Below are 20122 nucleotides of genomic sequence, written 5' to 3'. Positions count from 1 at the left end.
GAAAGTTTTTCACACTGGATTATTGTTAATTAACTCCAAAACTGTATTCCTCCTGATTGTAAAAGCTGATTTCTAACAATTCCATTATGAATATGAACATTTATGGTGCTGTGTCTGCCTGTGGGAACTAAAAGGGTGAGGGGAAAGCATACAGTGGTGCATGTAAGAGCGTGATATGTGACCATGTGTGATTACTGAGGCTTCCATCAGTCGTTTAGCTGCACAGGCACAATGTGCTTAGACGGAAACAGGCTCACGAGGGGTTTAATGAGCACCCAGCGGATGCGATTCAACACCGGCAAATTGATTTTCCGCATTTATCAATGGGGAATGTTTAAATGGGCAGGAATTAAAGTAGGGCTGGGCGATATGGCCAAAAAAAAATATCACGATATTTTTTTTTATATCAGTCGATATCGATAATTATCGATAAATGTCAAATCTTTATTTATTTCAAGTTTAAAGACAGATTTGTACTCCAACGTGAAAGCTGTAGAAACCAGAGCGTTGTGTTTTTAAACTACTCTTTATTGTCAGAACATATCATGACAAACACTTGCCAAACAGGTGAACATTCACAAATCCGAGGTAGAACATTCAAACATTTGACATTTTTCCTTAACAAAATAAATATCTTTATTTCAGTAGTATTAGCTTGAGTTAGGATGCAGATTTACTTTATACAATTTATGTTCATTAACAAAAACAGTAACATCTGTTAAAAAAAAGTAACAACATTATTTTTATTTGGTAAAATGTAATATTCTTTAGTTTTATTAAAATTAACCATTGGCCATCCAGCATCATGCATTTAGATCATGATAACCACAGATAAAATGTAACTTTATGGTTTCTATGGTATTTATGAAAACCAGTAGCCTAAATACATTATTAAAAACTGTAATTATATTCCATTAGTCCTTTAATACATTGTCTACATTAATAATATTATACAATTCAATTTATATAGGCTATATCCCACGCACATTTCATGGTGCAGTTAATATTACTAGGCTAACGTTACAGTAACGTTAAATCCGTGGTAAATGATGGGAATGTGTCGACGGAAAAGCTTCTGACTGTATCGTTGCGCACAGTGTTTCTCATGTTCGTCAGCGCGGTCTCATCTGCCTTTAAACTGGTTTAAATCACTGAAACGTTTGTGTTCCTCGCTGAATTCAAGCGCTTCTCACTGGATCTCGTGTCTGAGACCGATCAGAGTAAACGCGTCTGCTCTAGTGAGCTCGCGCTCGCGCTGCCGTTTGGACTTTGAGCCAAGCGGATAAACGGTCCGTGTGGCGCGCGCGGTTCAAATGAGATTCGTTCCGCTTTTGGCGCAAAAACATTATCGAACATTTATCGAACTCTTGATATCGGTTTATCGAGAAAAATTATATCGCGATAATTATCGTTATCGTTTTATCGCCCAGCCCTAAATTAAAGCATGAAAGAGCTGAGAGATAGTGCTCTCAGAGCCGTAACCTTAGAGATGGAGCATGGGAGAGAGCTGCCTGGTGCGCTTACAGGGCAACAGCATGTACGCCACACATTACGGAAGGTGAGAGGGAGCTTGTTAAGCACACGCTGAAAACGCCTTGCTCGGCTGTTTCTCTCCCATCATGCCTCCTGCAGGGCAGAGAGAAAGCATTCTCCTTGCTGAACACGAGCCCGATGATGGGCCGTGCCTGTAAACCCGGCCAGGGCCATGTCCTCTCCCCATGAACAAGTCTTAGGTGAGCTACTGTGGATGACCCTGCGCATGTCAAAGCTCAGTTTTTATAGATTTTAATGGAAGCGGCTGCTCCGTTGCGCTGTTAGACCTGTTTAAACTTCCCGTCATGCTGGATGCCCCCAATAAATGCTTTTAATTTGCAATCTGCACTTGTTTTGTTTGGACTGCATCCGATCGTTTGCTCCTCGCTGAGAAGCATGATAAACATTTAGAGGGCATTTGAATGCAAACGGATGCTGAGAAACTTGACCTGTAGGCCTTCTATCCTGCAAGTTGGCCTCAAATAAACGCCTCTTAAAGGAAGTTCACCCAAAATATTAAATTGCGGTTATTTTCACACTCTTATGTCATTCCAAATCTGACTTTCTTTATTCTGCAGAACAAAATTATTATTTTTTTATTCTGTTTTTGCCTATACAGTAGCCTACAATCAAAATCAATGGAGTTGGTGTATTGACAAAAAAGCTGTTTAATTATTATTTTTTTGATTATATATTTTTTTTATTGAATTTGATATATTAACACTTTTCCCGCCAGCATTTTTTATTTTTTAATATCCATCGCCATTATTTTTGATAATTTTCACAAAATGTTCATGGCCCCAAGATTATTTTATTTTATGAATATCTGAACATGAAATATATAGATCAGAGCATCTGCTATATAGAACAGAGCATCTGCTTTAAACAACAACAACAACACATTTTATTCTAGCTTCATGTATTCTTTTTTATCAACACTTAAATGTGGTAAAGTTTCATAAAAGAAAAAAAAAGAAAAAACCACATTACAAAACATAAACAAAAAGCTGAGAAAATCAAAGAATACAATTTCATGAGCAATGCTTTTATCACTTGTTGTTTCTGCTACTTTTGTGCCTGTTTTGATCCAAAGATTCTCTTTCAGAAGTTTTGTAATAGCACCCCCATATAGGCCTACTGTAGAACAGGAAAAACACGGATAGGCAGAAAGTTTTGTCAATGGTGGGGAAAGAGTTTATAATATATACATTTTCATAAAACATATGTTCTTGTGTTGTCTTTTTACAGAGAGGCTACTGCTTGCTCGGACCCTGTACGTTATACAATCTCTACCTTCCAGAAAACACCCTCATAAATTGCGTTTGATTGACACGATGAACTGCAGTGTTAATCGTAAATTCATCAATGGCACGTTCATCTCCATTTGTCAGCTGAGTGAAGAAAAATGTTTGAAATGTGATTTGCTCCATCACCTTGCGCGAAAGTTGATATGAAATGTCAGCGCTAATTCATTCTGGTTGGCTAAAATACACTTTATTGTTCTCCGAAGTTGAAAATGGTGCACGAGAACCGGATAGAGGAGGGATGTTCAGATCTTATCATGTAAAAAGATGGACTCAGCAGCGCAGTGTTATTCAATAGAGCTCCAGTGGTCTTTCTCATTGTCTGTGGAATTACCTCAGCTGAATTAGAGTCCAGCCACACTAATGGCCCTGATGACAATACTTATCCCACATCTATTCCTGCCAGGACTCGCCAACTGATTGGACACGCCACAGGCCTTCATTTCATTCCCAGCCAGAGATTATCGCAGCGATTGATCCAGAGCCGTGCAACACGAACAGACGCATTAAGGATTCCAAACCCTCATTCCTCGGTCAAAGGCTGAGGCGCGATGCCTCTGTTGACTGATAGCGTTATGTTGGAGTGCAGAAAATGCAGTCTCTTCCCCTCTGAGAATAGCTTCAGAATATAGACGACATAATGCATTGAAATGAGAGCAGAGCCAAAAACGAACACTTGCAAACCACCGAATGCAATGGAAATTTACTTTGGTGAGAAAATTAAACCAGTTTGGCAGGGAACTATCCATCTATCCATCTATCCATCCATCCATCCATTTCCATCTATCCATCTATCTATCCGTCTGTCCGTCTGTCTGTCTGTCTGTCTGTCTGTCTGTCTGTCTCTATCTATCTATCTATCTATCTATCTATCTATCTATCTATCTATCTATCTATCTATCTATCTATCTATCTATCTATCTATCTATCTATCTATCTATCTATCTATCTATCTATCTATCTATCTATCTATCTATCTATCTATCTATCTATCTATCTATCATCTATCCCTGAGAAAACTGCATTGTGATTTCCACAAATAATGTGAAATATTTTTGAGTAGCAAATCAGCATATTCAAATTTTTAAGGATTATGTGACACTGAAGAGTTGGAGAAATTATGCTGAAAATTCAGCTTTGAAATTACAGGAATAAGGACATTTTAAAATATATTCAACTACAAAAAAATGTAAATATTTATACAATTTGACAATATTAGTTTTTTTTACTGTAATTTCGATCAAATAAATGCAACCTTTTGAGGATGAGACATCTTTCAAAAACATAAAAAAAATTACTGACTCAAATATTTAAAAGGCAGTGTATTTAACTGGTTTATTAACTAATTTGTTCGTTTATAAATATAAAATAACCATGCAAAATTCATTTTAGTTTTTATATTTTCATCCGCTTTATAAGGTGTGACTAAAGTTAACTTTAGACCTTGAATAAGTGATTCATATGTAAATAACAGTGGCTAAATTTAACAGCAGCAGTAGCCCATGTATACAAACAACTAAAACATCTATCTATTTTTGGCTAAGAGGCTACTAAGAGTAAGTTCATTGTTCCTGGATACTTGAGCTGTGAGAAATTCCCTGCAAAGCAGGGCTCCGGATAATTAGTTCCACTTTTGTCTTCTATTTCCTGATTAGACTCCAAAATGCTGCACTTCTCTCTTCCAGGACCGTAAGGGAGACTACGGAGGAAATTAATCTTCCACGTAAATAGAAAAATATGATACGAGTCCATGTTTAATTAATAACTAGCCGCACATCAAGAGTTGTTTTGATCTAAAAATAGATATACCAGCACATTCACACTCGCACATTTATTAGGGAACTGTTGATCTTTTAATCCTCGGTTTTATGAGTGTCTGTTTTTAGTTCGCATCATCTTTTAAAAACTGTGAATTTGAAAAAAAAAAAAAAAACATATGCTGGTTTCGTTATGACTTGAAATGTTTAACAAGGGTCTTTTGGTTTCTGAATAACTCGCCTTTGATATTTTTGAGCTCATAGTTTAATCTAGCCTCGGGCACTCCACTGCCTATATATAGCTTATATAGCCTATATATATATATATATATATATATATATATATATATATATATATATATATATATATATATATATATATATATATAGATACATATATATATATATATATGTGTGTGTGTGTGTGTGTGTGTACCTTTGTGTCATAGATAGATTCTCTCTTCAGATCTCACAGTGACATACAGTACCATGCTTTGGGCGCATTCACCCATAGCCAGTTGAATGTCCTTGCGGTCATGTCTAATGAATCGCCTCCTGAAAGAATCCCTTTATACATTAACTATGAGCTAGCAGTCTCGTCTTTGCCATGCTCCAGAAAACAATCCTAGATTACTTATTTATCATGAACTCAATACATTTCATAGCTCTATATGCTCTGAAAAGAAGATGCTCACAGCCATAGCCGAAGCCAAGAAACGCTTTTGATGAATGAACCCGTCCATCCTTCCACCCTACATACTCAGTATAATAACTAATTACTGTCTGTGTCACTCAAGATATCTTCCATAGATTAAGCACAAAAGTCATTACAGCACTTTAGTTAGCTCAATAAGAGCTCTGCCGTTGTATAATCCTTGAGAGAAAGAATAGGAGGGTTATACATTAATCTCATTTTCACAAAGCTGTAATTCGGGCCATCCTTTGGAATATATTACAAGTTCAACACAAATCTTCCTCATAAAAGCAGCCTGATAAATGAATGATTTCCCTCGAGCAAAGATCACCACAATCATACTTCCTCTGTATTCCAAAACACAACGCTTGCTCTTTCTTTACACAGACGTGCATCTTGCACTCCTTTAAAGTGGCTGTGACAAAAGAACGCGATGCTTCTGCTTCAAGCTTCCATCGCAAAACTGTAATGTGCTTTTATAAGGCAGACGCTAAGCGTACATCTTTTAAGTGTTTTTTTTTTTTTGCGTTGAGTTTGACATTTGTAATATTGACAAGTGGAGGCGTTAACTTTACATAATGGAGGACCTGCACTGCCGTATGGAATGACACACTTTAAGATAAAAATGGATGTTTCACGTGTATGTATATGATGTACATGTTTTATATCGGAAGTTTTGTGAGTAAAAATGTGTTGGAAACACAAAAGTTGTGAAAGTAATGTGAAACAGATTAATGGCACCTGAAAATCTACAAATGGCAGAAAGGAAAAACTGTTTGAAAATTGCTTTGGGTAACAAAATGTAACAATAAAAGCTGACTTAAAGAAGCACTTAGTGCAGGTGTTGATATAATCATTCTTTTCATTTATTCTCATGTGTACTCCAGGCTATTTTGTCTCTTACAGCAGAAATAATCTTCAGACGTTCCTGTTTCTCTTTGAAATTATGTTGTGTATATTACGTTTAGGAAAACTACCGGAGCAGGTTTTTTTTTTTTTTTTAGTTTCCTTTTATCACTCCTTTGTTATTCTAACAACTTCCCAGATTTTCTGCAATGCATCAAAATGTCAGACATAGATCAAAAAAGCCATCTGTATTCTTTATGGGTTGTGATGACTCAATTAGCATTGTGGATTTTCGAAAACCTGGTGAGTCAACCTGGAAAATAGCCCTCCCTAAAACACCATTTTCAATAATCAAATGTGTGCATCTGCTGTGAGTAATACTGTAGGTCTGCCTCCGTATTTTGAGTCTGATGAACTACAAATAACAAGAGAGGAAATCCATTGCAGCATATGGCTGTACATCCTGCATGATACATCACAATTACGCTAATGCTCCGTCCGACTCTCAGAGGCCAATTAGAATATCCAGAGCATGATGTCAGACATCATTGGTATTTTGAGATGGATTACACCATGCTAAAACATTCCTCCTGTCTCTTATTAGAACATATGACCACTTCTGTTTGTAGTCAGGTTCCATTTTCAACAGTGATTCCTAAACTCGTACAGATGGATGGTTATGACTCTGAGCCAAAGCATGATGCAATGATCTTACTCTCGCGTAACCAGACCCCAGCAAGAGGACTGGTCCACATTGCTGCCTATTCTGGCCAAGAACTAGACATTTAGACTGGAATAATTTGTCTGAGTGATATGTAAAGTTGCCAGTCATGGTTTGTTTTGTTTTAAGTGCTGTTTAGTGGAAGGATTTTCTGAAATAGATTTGACCACAATATAGAGCTGAACATGTACCAAAAAAATGATTTTTTTTTTTTATCATTCAAGGTCTATATTTAACACAATATTAATGTCATACCATTAATGGGGAATAAAATGCATTCTACAGTACATGCTTGCTAGCCCTCAATAATCAATCTAAACAATAACTGGGTTGTTTGCAAGTAACCAGTAAACTCCACAGAATAAGCTTTTAATTTAGGGCCCCATAACATCTATATATTTTTCCCCAAAATGTATTTCTTTTTAATCTATTTTATTTTACATTTCTTTGTTCAGTATTAGATTTTGATTAGATTTTGTACAGTATGCTGTAATATGAAAATAACACACACACACACACACACACACACACACACACACACACACACACACACACACACACACACACACACACACACACACACACACACACACACAAAATCAGATCTTCTGCTACAATTGATCATTCTTGTGTATGTAATAATCACTGATTTAGTGTGAGTCTTTGGTGGAATTCTCTGAGAAAATGCCCCCGTATGTTGCCCTCTCTGACCTTGTGTTGTCTTTGTCTCAAAACTGAGGGTATGTAAAGACATCCATCAGCCACCCCTGAAAAAAAAAAAAATCAATTCAGAAAGGCAGTTCTGTAGCAAATAGCAGATTTTACGCTTTTATTTTTGGCCCGAGTGTTTTTGGAGGTCCAACAGTTCAAGCTTTACTCTCTCCTCATCTCGCTAGGGGGAAATGAACAGTGTGGCTTTTGCTTTTCTTCCTCCAGGCCTAACAGAGACAGAGTCACTCAGATGTGAAATCACCTTTACAGAGGTCTGTCTCCCTCTCTTTTTTTTTCGCCTACTCTCTCTCTACTGCTGCCAGTCCACACCATGAGGAAGTGTGCAATGTAATCAAACTGCCTTTTATTATAATTCTCTTGATGGCTTTTTTTGTGTGTACGATCCCACGAGTGTGGGATTGATATCTCTCTGAGTGACAACACAATATCACAATGCCTTTTTTCTTCTTCTTTTACAATTAAAGCCACATTTATTATGTGGTCAAAATATTTCCTGTGATACTCGATCACTGTCATATACAAATTGCTTCTTTTAGCCTCTCTTACTGTGGCGTTCTCCCTGCAGATCTGCAGCGTGGAGGTTGGCTTAAACCATATGTCAAAGAAGCCACTCTCAAACGCAGGCTCGTGCATCAGTAGAAAGCACCGTGAAGCATTAAAGGGATTCTCAGTAATGCTCAAGAGATGAGCCGCGTGACTTTTCCTTCTTAAAATAACCTGAAAATCATCATTAGGGGCAGCCACTAGAGGAAGCCCCATCAGTCCTCGCCAACGGCATCCTTTCATTCAAACCCCCTCCCATCATCCTCTGACACTTGCACACGCTGTGCGGCTTCAAAAGACACAACCCTTCTTATTCTCTCTCCTCTTGGTTCTCGTGGTTAAGAATTTGCTCTCTTTCCACCTTTCTTAAGCTATGTTGTTGCTGGTCCGTTTTATTTGTATTGTATTGTGTTGTATTTATTCTGTATTTATAACTTCAGTGTTGATGAAATAAGGAATAATTCTGAGGGGTTTATTTTAAAACAATAACTGTTTGCGATCCCTCTTGTTACATAAGTACAAAATAAATAAATGCATGGACATGAAATATTAAGCTTAATTGGAAAAGCAATCTGCCCAGCAACAAGACAAATGCTACAACAACATTGCAACTTAGATTACAGATTACTAATAATTTATCAATTTAAGTTTCTTTTCTATCTACCTTATTTTTAACATAAGAGTGTATGCGGCCATTTCTAAGTAATGTGCAAGGCTTCTGCTGCTGCTTGCTGTATTTGTTATCATATTTTTTTTATTAATTATCGTAATCATAAACACTGGTTTGTAGCGGAAATATTTTTACGGTTTACTTATAGGTATTTATAGCGGCTAATGAATAAGTCTCACGCATCCGCAGGATATAGATTACTTCCACATTGAAAAAATACAGTGGATAGTAGCTAACATATTTAGCTACAATCATTCTTTAATTGAAATTTCTAATTTCTCTATTTCCTCACTCAGCTCTTTCTCTCTTAAGCTATTTTTTTTATTCATACAAGCTATATCCTATATACTATATGCAAGCTGTGTTTTAATTTTTCTTGTTTTAACAATTCACACAGAACATATAAAAAAATGTGAGACGCAGAAAGAAATGTGCAAGTTCTCAAGACAGTTTTATAAATTGAACTGCTTTCAACTACCTAGCTTTTTAGTTTTTAGAACACCCTGTCATGTGCGAGATGCTGAAAAGATGAGACGAGACCATGTTTATGAAGGAAAACAATGTGAAAGCAGTGCAGTAGAATGCAAACGTTTGCTAAGTTGCAAGGCCCTGTTAACACCCGGCATTAAGATGCGTTTTGGTCGATCGGATCACACACTAAATACCAATCACAATGTTCTCTCACCATTCCTGATTTCTAACACGCACTCACTGCATTCGGCATGATCTTGTGGCTGTCAGAGCAGAAACAAAAGCTGCTGCTCTCCGTATGTTTTCCTGTCATCTCCGGTCTCGTTCATATGTAAATTGCTTGTTTTGTCCATTAGATTGAAATATGTGAAAAAAGCCATACATTTACCCTCAACTCGAAGAAATCAGGGCGGATGTGGTTGAAAGTGGACAAAAGTGACAGATTCAAACATCAGGTGTAAACAGGAATGTGTCTCCCTCGTCTACTTGTGATCCGATCGACCAAAACACATCTTAATACCAGGTGTAAACAGGGCCTATTGGTACTGTCACATTTACCGTTTTTCAACGAAACCTTGAGGGGGAAATCCAGTCATTCCAACAGGAATCCAAACATTTGGGAGTTTCGTGTGAGGATGAAAAAGTTTCCCAAGCAGAGTTTGTTCCTGTTCAAGTTGCTAAAGTGATTTTGCCGCACTGACCAACAGACAGCTGCTCGATTTGAAAGTGACTTTTGTCATACATCCGTTCACCATGGATCTTTTTTTGCACACAATATTTAGCTGAAATTATGCCAATGTGACAACAACAGCATAAGCCAGTTAGTTGTTCCATGTTGCCATGTAAAGGTCAAAAGACAACAGACACAAATATGTGATAGCAGATTGACCAGTAAGAAATCAAATATTCCAGAAAAAAACACACAATAACAAGGTTTAAATAACTTTTTTTTTTTTTTTACAGAAGCACAAAAATCTCTAGATAAAAGTATCTAGATTAGAATAATCAAATAAACCATACTATATGTACCATTTTAACTTCCATGCACACATGGATGTTTTTTTGCCTTTACAGAAAAACAGTTGTACTGAGAGTAAGATAATTAATTAATATATTAATTAATATGTGCAATACATTAATATATGCAAACAGATGGTCTGTATATTTCATAATAACCACATGCAGAGTTCAACATCACTGGAATGAGCAGTGAAGTCAATAAAGCCCAGCTGACAGTGTATTTCCTCTCTGTTGTTTGGGTTTGCCTGGCTTCTTTTTGGAACAAATACACTGACACACACTGACAATAAAAAGGCTTTGTCAGTTCGCTCCAAACAAATACGACCTTCATATTTTTTCTCTCTCTTTTTCTCCTTGTGTTCACAGTTTTCCTCATTCTTCTTTAGTCCCAGGCTCTTTTACCTTGAAACAAGGCGCTGTTTGTACCTGTGAGGATGAATAGAATTTTAAATAACTGTTAAGTGAGGGGAAAAAGTGTATATTTTTACCCAAGACTGCTCTGTTACAGAGAGCAAGTGCTAAAGAGGCCAAATGTGCAGTGGGCCAGTACAGTTTCTTAACATAAAATTCTGCATCTACCCAGGGAGTTCCTGACTTTAGCAACAGCTCCAAAGGTCAGGAGCACCAGGATTCCGAGGATAATGAGATTATATTGAAATCATCCAAAAGCCTGTGAGTAATGCTTATGCACCAGGGAAAATCCCTTTAAGAGGTTTCTGTACAGTTGGCATCAGTGCTAAGTCATAAATGTAAAGAAACAAATCATTTAGCTCTGTATCTTTGTGGGACGGGAGTTGTTGTGCAATTGCATAGATAACATGCCATTAATAAACATTTCTATTAACAGTATTGATAAAAATGAAATCAATGGCCATTGTCGCCCGAGGGTGATCCCATTTTGCATTTCAAAGACCCAAGTCTCAGAAGATGTGCATTGGCCATGTTGTTGTTGTTGTTTTTTAACTGAAGCAGCTGCGGCAAAGCTAAAGTGGACCATGGCGGGGATATTTTTTCCCACATACGCATGTGTAGCCTCCTTCCCTTGTCAGCAGCTGAACAGAGGCTATCAATCAGAGCTGAGCGGCAGTAGGATGCACGGGCCGCTGCGGTGCTCATGGTTAGTGTGCCGGTGATATGCTCCTCAGGACCATATGGGGTCTGATCTCCTGTGAGCACCGGCCCATCCAACGGCTCTCCCTGTCATGCTTACATCACATATAGGTCAGGGTCTCCTCACAACTGCACATGAGGCAAACATTTAAGATGGTCATGAAGTGGCTTTCGTTTTGAAAATGGTTTGAGGGTGGGGGATGGGGGCTGAAAGAATACATTTGTTTTCCACACATGGTACTGTGGTGGTTTCCCAGAAAGGGTTTAAATTAAGCCAGGAGTAGCCCTCAATATAGAATAGTTAGTCGTGGCTTAAAAAAATGTCTTTCTGAAAGAAAGATTAAGTACAGATTACAAACACTTGGACTATGGAGTATTGAACTGAAATAAACTAGATTAATTTAAAACTAACTGTACTAATCTGAATAAGCATAGCTTCACAATAACACAATAACAAGCTTCACAAAAAAAAAAGAAAAAAAGAAGAAGAAAATAGCACAAATTAGAAAGTAAAAAAAAAAAATGAAGAAAATAGTGTGTCCATTTCAACCACCAGGGCAATAATTAAGAAGTTCCAATCAACAAGAAATGTTACAAATCTGCCTGGAAGAGAATGCGTGTCTATATTGTCTTAATGCAAGGCAAGGACGATATGAAATGAAGGTTCTGCCATGGCCATCCCAGTCCCCTGACCTGCATTATGCAGATGTGTAACATGGTTGGTGATGTAGCTGAATCATGGAAATAATGACAGGACTACAAACAAAGCGTTTCAGGCAAGTGTTTTCTGTTGAAGGGATTAACTCCCTTTGCCGTGGACTTTGTGATTTGTAACTTTATAGATTGTTTACTTGCAAAAACAGCTATATTACACATGAAAGGAAATGTAAAATAAATAAAAACTTTAATTAATTAAACCACAGATTATATTCCGTACAGTTTTGCACACATAGCTGTGCTACAGGTTTAGAAGTCACATTTGGAGCTGCTCTTGGTCCCCGCAAACATGGAATGGCAGGGAAGCTGGGGTTGTTGAGAGAGGCCACAGTTTGGGTTAAAGGTAGCATACGCCAGGGCAGCTGCAAAATCTGCCCTGCCAAGGGCATAGTGCTTCCAAAGCCTGCTCTGTGCCATTAAATGGGTCATTGTCCAGCTAAATGGACTCATTATGATGAGTAACTAAAAGAATAGCACCCAAATCCATGAACCCCGTCTCTGCAAAGCTCTGGGTTCCGCTGCTTTTGGGGTTTCACAGGCTTTTGCTAAATGACAGCTGCCTGAGACTTCTTTCAAGGGAATGCAAATGACACACTGACCAGCTATTATACCACATCAACAGTGCTTTATTGACAGTTGCAGTGCTCGAGATATCCATGGGAAACTTTTTTTTTTCGGGCTCGGTACTATCTGTACTGGTGTACTCCTGAGATCTCTTTTCAGAAAAGTCTTGTGTGAATGCTACAGTAGCAGGATTGATATACATAAATGAAAGCTGATCATAGGCAAAAGAGACATTCAAATACAGAAACACTCTATAGGCTAATAACTACTGTAGGTCTATATGTTTTCACTTATTTACAATTGGAACAATAGTGATTCTTTTTTGCAAGTGAATACATGTCATAGTGTAACAAAAGCTAGTGGCGAATCACAATTGCCAGTGCTAAACCTTTAAAAGTTCAATCGGGAGTTAATTTCAAACAATGTTAGTACCCTTGCACTGCTTGCTATATATGGATTTGTGAAGTGCTAGTGAACATGAGGCAACAGGTCAGCTATTAAAGATTAAAAAGTGCCAATAAAAAGCAACACAAACATAATTTGTATTGCCAATTAGTGGAGTGTTAGTGTTAGAGGACTTTTACAAATTCAAGAACACAAAATAACTGTTGAATTTGCTATTGTAATGGTCATTCCATTGTGAAATATGTGTATATTTTAGCATACTTTTTAAAAGAGCACTTATTATGGAAATAATATACTTTAAAAGCATATACTTTGATGCAAACTGAATGTAATGTTTTTGGACACTTAACTGCATTTTAATTTCAATTAAATTAGAATGTATTATTGTTTAAATGTATATTAAATGGAATTAGCTGAACTTTAGAGTGCTTATTTTGACCCACTTAAGTAAGACATAATCTTTGTCATTTCATAATCTCTTCATAATTAGTCTTTGAATTATATAAACTATGGTACTTAAATGTCATTTCTATTGAAAATTGTACCGTACAAGTACACTTGCCCCCGGTGGCTGAAGGCTTAAGCTAGTCCCAGACTAAAATGAATGTTTGAGCTGTTTTAACTGAAAGGAACTTGGACTGGCAGTAATGTTTTTCTTTTCTTTTCTTTCCAATGCATGTATATAAAAGTTATGCATTTGTCCCATTTGAACTCTGCTATTGTGGAAAGGATTCGGACAGTGTCTATCAGTGTGTGGTAAGGCATTGCTGACTTCCTAACAACAACAACAAAAAAGAATGAACACATCCTCACTAAAACCTCAAAGGTCACAAGTACAGATCTCCCCTCAGCTGAATCCATGAACTTCCAACACACCTCCACACATACTAAAAAGACCCATCTGACCCAAAACATAACTTTCAGCTGCTCCCCTCAGGCAGATGCCCGAGACTACCAACAACAGGCGAAACATTCTGGTTAAAAACAGCTTCAGTCTAACAGCTGTCTGTCAGACTGTCCAGTAAACATTCGTAGAGTAACTCAATCCTCAGGTAAATGCTGTTCTTTGTTTACTTTGCACATCAGAAGTGCCATAGCCTATTCCGTGGAAGGAAATCACATGTATCTATCTCCTAATCAGGTTATGTATATTTTTTTCTTAGTTTTTTAAGTTTAAAGTCACCATGAAAACAAAATGGACAATTTATATATTTTATGTTTATATAATTTACCCATTTACATAAAAAAAAATATTTTTAATTCATGTGCCCTTGTAATCTTTAATCAAAATAACTTCCCCTCCCTCTCGCAGTGACATCTCATCTCTTCTCTGATGATGTGTTTACTGGCGTGAGGGCGGGGCAACCTGTCACTCACATGACATCACAGCAATTGCAAACCACAACCAATCAATTCCCAATGGACAAAATCAAGTCCTGCCCTACATTTATTCTTGTTCGAGAAGCCGTTTCAATTGGATGTACGTCAGGCTAGGGAAGAAAAGACTATCACAATTTCCGTCTCATGCCAACTTTCATTGAATATTTAAATTTTATCTGAATTCAGCTTTACCGAAAATAATTTTGAATAGTTTTCATTAGTTAACAATAATGACAGTGAGTAATACATTCTAGCACATTAGCAGACTGTCTCTTGTAGGTTTTAAAGCTGTACCTAAATTGTACTTGTACCCATGCTTCTAATAAATTCTCGTGTATACTCAAAAAGTCATCTTCCTAGACTATTTTTCCATTTCCACAATTAATTGTCTTTATGTTGGATTTTTTACATTGATATGCCGAACATTCATTAGCACTCTGTGTGGATGTGCACGGAGCTCACAGAAAAATACGCACTGAATTAATGGAGTGTTAATAATCGCTAACTCATTAGTGTCATCTTATTTGCATAGCATATCATTGCATCTTTTGAACAGTGAATATTAATTTCTAAAGGCATGAAGTATTGCAGGATATAAATAGAGGAATTATCCATGGGTAAAACACTCATCATGAAAAAAAGTAAAAGCACTGAAAAGAGCTGCTATTAGTATTATTTGTCTCATGTGCTTCATTTTAGGCAAGTCAGGAGAAGTAGCGCTAATAGGATTTTCATGGCTGCTTGATTATTATTATTATTCATTAATAATAATTTTTTTTGTCAATTGAAAAAGATAAGTAAATGGCTTTGCCATCTCATGTAATGTAAAGATGGACTGAGTCCCATTTACTGATAACCTCAGTAAAAAGTCCATCTCATATTTTGCGTTTTTGTTGTGATGTCTAAGGCAAAGTCATTGCTCATGCGCAAAGTGACGTCTTTTCTGTCTCCTTTCCCCCCACAGGGACTGGCCAGCTACCAGTGGTGGATCTCAGACATGCATGCGATCACTAGACAGTTTAACCGGGGTAAGTCAATTTTGGAATGGCTCCATGACCTGAATAGTGGCACTGCGAGAGCCTGCTCTAAAGCCCCAGTGTCCTCCTCTCTGATCGGATCTGCCCCTTTTTAAATCAGCACTGTGAGCTTTAAGACATCACATTCAGATATTGCTCAGATATCTATGGAGGCTCTCACACACTGAATTAATGTAGGCTATACCCAAATTTAAAGAGTGAAAACAGATGATTTTAGATTTGTTTTGCCTTGCTAGTTTGTTTTTCCTTCATAGTTTTGTCAGTTGATATATGCAATCAAATTTGTTGCATGATGTACTGAGTAAATAATCTTGTTAATATATTATGAGTGTTTGCCTATAGACACATTTTTAAGAGACTATCATTCGAGGACAGTATATTATTGTGGCAGATGAGTACAGCATGGAATATAAATGAAATATAAGTGGCTTTTGGAGTCAATCTGTTGATCTTATATTTCCCTTCTCACTGCCCAGCAAACAAAAAAATTTCTAAGAACGGTTTGCTAACATTACCATTAAGTAAAAAAAAAAAAAAAAAAAAATATATATATATATATATATATATATATATATATATATATATATATATATATATATATATATATATATATATATATATATTTCTAGATGTTCTCATTAAAAACTGTTACTAATTTTTAGTTTTTAAAATGTTTTAAAAACGTATTTTCTTGGTCAATTTTGGCATTTTGACAACATTATGGGAACATTAATTTAAATCTTCTCTGCAAGTAACATAAAATAAAATAAAAAATCAGGTAAAAATGCTGCATTAGCAATGTATAAATAATGTTTTTTAACTAATATTATTAAAGACCAGATAACATTGAAATAATGTTTTATTGACATGTGTTCATAATTTTGAGAGAACATTGCCACAACATTAGCTAAAGTTCTGAAAACATCCCCTATTAGATGGGTCTATCGGTGGCCTTAAGTCCACAGCAATCAATTTAGCAAGTTTGTTGTTTAGGCCTATTCCAAGACTAGGAGTTGTAAGGTTGGAAATAATCCAAGATTATTTCAAAGCAACAAAAACATTTGCTTTTCACTCAGACATTTTCAGCACACCCGTGCTGGTAGTGATTTAGGCCTGCAGGCCAGAGGTTTGGGACAATATGGAAGTTGTGATCATCTGATTGGTCAGTTTTGAATATCTCACACCTGGGTGTTAGTGACATGGTCGGGGGAAAATGACAAAAGAGGATTGTAACGGGGGTTCTGGCTCTTTCTTTGGGGATGCGCTGGTTGTGCTGGGTCCCTTCTTATGGACACGTGTGTCCTTCATCGGCTGATCGGAAACCGGAAGTTGGGCCGAATAGCCGGCTTTTACAGAGTTGTTCACAAAGATGAGTTCATGCATTCATTCTGTGCTATTTAAAAAAATGTTTAATTAATACATGCCCACTGTTTTTCAGTGTAATGGACCACTGACTTTATAAGACGCTGTTTCAAGATACATTTCAGCTCAGCTTTGAAACCTTTGGAAAATGAATTATTACAAAATGTACATATGGGGCAGGGTTGATTAATTAATTGAACATCATTAATTGTTTCAAATTAATGTTTTGAATCGGCAACCGTAATCATTTCATTTATCTAGGCTGGTAGAAGAACAATTGATGATAATGACTTTTTACAAGCCCTCCCTTAGATTCAGTCTGGTCAAATGCTTCAAAAATAAAACTAATTAAACACACCTGAATATAATGTGTCATTATGTTTAAAAAAATCATTATTTTCCAAAAGATGATGGCTTGATCATTGGACCTTTCAGTGCCTGAACAAAAGAAAAAGAGAAAGAAGATGAATATCAAAATATGGTATTTCAAAGCCACATAGAGTATGCTGAAACTCAGATCTATTTTCATTCATGTTTGGAATCATCTTTGTCAGTTAGACTTTAATTATCATCACAGTCTGGATCTGCATCTGACAGCCTTTCCCCTCTTCTAGAGATCGATGACATGGACGTCTACAGAAACCGCTATGACAACTTAATTTTAGTAAGAACGGGCCAATCCTTTGATGTGTCCTTATAAATCACATTAAGTGGCAAATATGAAAGATCTTTAATATTTGATCACAGTGAATGGCCCAGGCAGTTTAATTTGCTTAGTTCTTATGGATATTTCTCTAGACACCATGCACTTGCACCGTTCCACCTCTGAGGCTATTCACTGACAGCAGCAACCACGTGTGTTGACTTCTTGCACGAATCTGTCGGTTTAGTCTTGGTGCATTCATTCTAGTTCACACTGGCTGATGCAACCCAGACTGTCAGTGGGGCAATGCCAAAGAGATTAGATGCTGCTTTACTCTGCTTGTCTTCACAGGGGAAAGAACTGAGCTTAGACAATCCTCCAAATATGCACCAATTCATTAACATGAATGCATTCTCGGGTGACGGGACAATTCATTAACACGAAACCTGTATGAATGAAAATATAAAAACTTGCAAGAATATTTCAGGTTCAGTACAAGTTAAGCTCAATCTACAGCATTCATTCGACAGAAATCAGAATTGTGTTTGTTGTGTCAATTGCTGTTGCTTGAGAGTAGTATGTAGTTTCTGCAAGACTGTAGTTTCTATAACACTAGCAACACAAACAAAGCTCTTAAGGGTGCTTCTGAAGGCATGTCTCAACAGGTTAAATTACCTACTTTCAATGCAAGGTTTAAATATTAGGAATATGTGGTAACACTTTAGAATACTGTTCCGTCATTAATGGATGACTACACTGGAACAAATGAGTAACACATGATTTACACTCCAGTAACTACTATTAACTAACAAGAAAGTCTAATTAACAAATTAGTAAGTAATAGCGATCAGCTGAATGTGATAGTTTACTATTAGCTAATCAGTAACTCATTTTTTTTTCATACCTCCCAGAGGACTACTATATACAGCCACATAATTAACATGAATAATGCTTAATGTATAATATAAGGTAATGGTAACCCACTGGTATTGACTCAAATATTACTACATCCTTCTAAAGGAACTACTCAAAATGTAGATCAGTATTCTAAAGTGAAAAGCATGATACCTCCCTAATATTGACTGAAGACATTGCAAGCTTTTGAGGTTTTTGTAAGGTTTTGGATAGTAATTCAATTCAAGTTTATTTGTATAGCGCTTTTCACAATACATATTGTTTCAAAGCAGCTTTACAGAAAATGCATTTCAAAAATATACATAGAAAAATACAGTTAGTTAATCATAAAATTTAGGGCATAACATATCGCCGGCGTTGGGTCGTCTCTTCACAGGCGTCGAGTCGTCTCATCACAGGCGTTGGGGCAACTGAAGTCTCCATGAGAGGCTGGATACATAACTGGAGCTGACAAACTCTATTTGAGTTATCTCGGGACAGGCGTCAACAAAAAAAAGTAATGACTCAAGTGTTACTACATCCTTCTAAATGAATTACTAATTATTTGGATCAGTATTCTAAAGTGAAGATCATGGTAACACACTAATGACTCAAGTGTTACCAAATCCACTTGGAAGGAATTACTATTCAAAATCTAACAAATATCGCAAAAGTTTACCATGATTTCAGTAATTACTGGAGAGTTATCGAGTTTTTTCACTTTGGGAGATGGGATGGGAGAGAGTATTCAGAGAGCTTGATTTGACGGACAGTTTTCCCTTATAATGCAAGGCATTTGTGAGGGGAATTTCTGAGGCAGATATTCCAAATGCACTGTCTGTCTGGAATCCTGTTTATAGAGCCCAAGGGTAATTCCAAATATCATATTTTCTAGTGGTGAAAATGAACGATTTGGTCATGTCTTCAATAATTTATGAATTCTATTCCTATAAAGAATGTAAACTGAACAATATGGCATTGGGACACATTAGTTCTCCCCTGAACCATGTGTTCGCTGCTATACGGATATCTCAGACTAGACTGGGCTGCCTCCTTCTAAACAAAAAGGATTCACATTTATTTTTTGCCATTCCATATGCACTAAAGAAATAATGTCTTTGATGACTGTTGTTATTATGTATTATCCAACACCTACCTATCTACCTATCTTCTATCTGTCTGTCTGTCTGTCTGTCTGTCTATCAGAACTAGCAACAATATTTGTGGAGAAACAAAGAGGCAGCATGATTTTGGAATTTAAAACGGTTTAATAAACCAATTTATTCACAATTTTGCCAGTTACTTTTTCTTTTTTTGCTCTGCCAACGAAAATAGCAGAACTGTTTAAACACAGAGCAACCCACAGTATAGTTTTGCTACTAAATGTTTCATTGTTTAAAAAAAAAATCAGTTGAATGAATGATTCAATAACTCAACCAAAAAGACAGTCACTTGTTTACGTTCCTGAACATATCTTTGATTAATGATTCAGTGACTGTTTCTTGAGTTTTTGTATGAATTGGTTAAATGAATGATTCAAATCCCTCACTTATGAAAGACACCTGTGTAACCTGCAGAAAGAATCACCAAAAAATCCCACCACTGATGCACAGACTGACAATTTGCTACATTGCTTGGTAACTGCCGGTTCTCCTAATGAGCATATTACTTGGGGGATGAATTTATTCAGATTTGAGTATATAGTGAACTGGTGCCTTT

At 36.7% G+C, this 20122-nt stretch overlaps 1 protein-coding gene across 1 annotated transcript in view; it reads left to right on the top strand.

Moving 5' to 3' along the window:
• Nucleotides 1-20122, top strand: part of elfn1a (extracellular leucine-rich repeat and fibronectin type III domain containing 1a) — a 93984-nt gene that overhangs the window by 22084 nt on the left and 51778 nt on the right. The window contains exon 3 of the mRNA XM_079609612.1: nt 15432-15495. The gene's annotated coding sequence lies outside the window, so the exon portion shown is untranslated. The remainder of the gene's footprint in view (nt 1-15431; nt 15496-20122) is intronic.

The sequence above is a fragment of the Phoxinus phoxinus genome (assembly GCF_949152265.1).
Source record: "Phoxinus phoxinus genome assembly, chromosome: 1".
Classification (NCBI taxonomy): domain Eukaryota; kingdom Metazoa; phylum Chordata; class Actinopteri; order Cypriniformes; family Leuciscidae; genus Phoxinus; species Phoxinus phoxinus.
This window is presented reverse-complemented; position numbering and strand designations above follow the sequence as displayed.